Source organism: Ursus americanus, chromosome 1, assembly GCF_024610735.1.
Source record: "Ursus americanus isolate L20-20 chromosome 1, mUrsAme1.1.p, whole genome shotgun sequence".
NCBI lineage: Eukaryota > Metazoa > Chordata > Mammalia > Carnivora > Ursidae > Ursus > Ursus americanus.
The window spans coordinates 82,369,661-82,371,648 of NC_142127.1; the positions used below are offsets into that span (position 1 = coordinate 82,369,661).

The following is a 1,988-nucleotide window of genomic DNA, read 5'->3' on the forward strand; positions in this document are numbered from 1 at the left end:
ATTTTAAAGGAATGTTATGTTTTATAATAGAAACACTTTTTAAAATAGCAGAAATGTATCCACTAATTTGTTTTCCTTTGGACTATCAAAGGAAAAATGGTTTTTTTCTGCAATTACTGAGTGATGGATAAGCTCTTACTTTCATTCACTGCCTATTTTAATATTTTGCTCCATATGCAGAAATCCCTTAAAATTGATGACAGGCTTACGTGTAAAAGGGCTTTTTGTGTTCTGAGCAAAACAAAAAAAAAAAAAGAAAAAGAAAAAAAAAAAGAAAAAGAAGAATTGAAGTAAGAATACTTTATTTCATATTAAGGGGGAAATGACTTAATCTCACTATATATCTAAATCCCTTTGTGTTATCAATTATATGTCTTGGATTTATGAATTCACAGAATTAAATATGTTGGCATAGACCTCTCTACTTAAAGAGTAGAGCTCATGAAGGTACAGGTGCCATTCATATCATATCAAGGGTACATGATATCTACATAATATTATTATTCATATTAACCTTGATCATGTTGTTGAGGTGGTGTTTGACAGGTTCCTCTCCAAAACCCATAACCTAGTCTAATCATGAGAAGAACATCAATAAATTCCAAAGTGAGGAACATTCTACAAAATTCCTGACAAGTACTTTTAATAAGTGTCAAAATTATCAAAAACAAGGAAAGACTGAGAAACTGTGACAGACAAGAGGCACCTAAGGTCACATGATAGGTAAATGTAATGCAGTGTCCTAGGTGTAAGCCTGGAATAAAAAAAGGAACATTAGGTAGAAATCCAAATAAAGCATGGACTTTTCTTTTTGCTACTAATAGTGTATCAATATCGGTTTCTTGTGACAAGTGTACCATACAGTTGCTAACAGTAGAAAAACTGGGTGTGGAGTGCATGGGAACTTTCCTCAACTTTTCCATAAATCTAGAACTATCCTAAAATTTTAAAAAATTAATGAAAAAAATCTAAAAAATGTAAAAACAAGTCACCCTGAAGCTTCAAATATAAGAGATGTAAGGTCTCATTCCCACTTGGTCAACTTTCCTTGTGTTTTAGTCAGGTATCGTACAGAAGGAAAGTCTAACATGGTCACAATTTACATCGCTGAGGCCTTTTAAAAAATGGTTAGTCCTATTGGACATAAATGTCTATGGCGCTTGGTTAGGTGTTATTTGTTATAAACAGAAATTATAGGAGGAGAAAGAAGAATTTAGAGGCTTTTTGCAGCTATGATCCTGAGTAATTTAATATGATAATCAGAATCAAAAGGAAATTGCTGTCTTGACCCCTCATTTTTATAGGCCTATGTGACAGAACTTACTTATAAGGGGAAAGAAAGGGAACAGCTGAGGAATCTTGTTCTCAGTGACAGCTGATACCCTCCGTGCCCAGATCTTCCAAGTGTTCCTCATGCTTAACTGTACCATTTGCTGTATAAGTTTTTTAGATGGTTACCAAAACGCAGGCAATGGCAGAGAGGGGACAAATTTATTCCTAAAGGTGGCTCCTCATATTCTACCTTCTAATTTCTTTGTATTTTATTTTTAACCACATGGTTAAGATTTATGACACGTTAATCTGTTTCTTGTAAGGTAGTGTGGTCTGTAGGTTCTTTTGGCCAAGGTAAAATACTTGTTTTATGTTAACTTTATTGGAATTAAGATCAAATTAAATTATAAATAAATACTTGTTTTCTATCTGGAAATGCTAGGTCTGAGGAATGAGAACAACCAGTACTTTACATAGACACACACACACACACACACACACACACACACACCCTACAAGATACACAGACTCATTGGCATGCACATGAGCGTGTATACACATACATCTACATCTTTCTTTGGCAACCAAGTATAGCCCTGGAGAATTGGATCATGCTAAGAGCTTCTCATTATTTATCAAAGGAGATGAGTTTTGAATGCTTATAATTGTGATGCGAAAAATAGTAATATATGCAGATTCACATCTTCCCCCCACAG

At 34.1% G+C, this 1,988-nt stretch overlaps 1 long non-coding RNA gene across 3 annotated transcripts in view; it reads left to right on the top strand.

Annotated features, from left to right (window-relative positions):
* The window catches only part of LOC123798267 (uncharacterized), a 174,859-nt gene that overhangs the window by 101,695 nt on the left and 71,176 nt on the right, over positions 1-1,988 (top strand). The window lies entirely within an intron of this gene.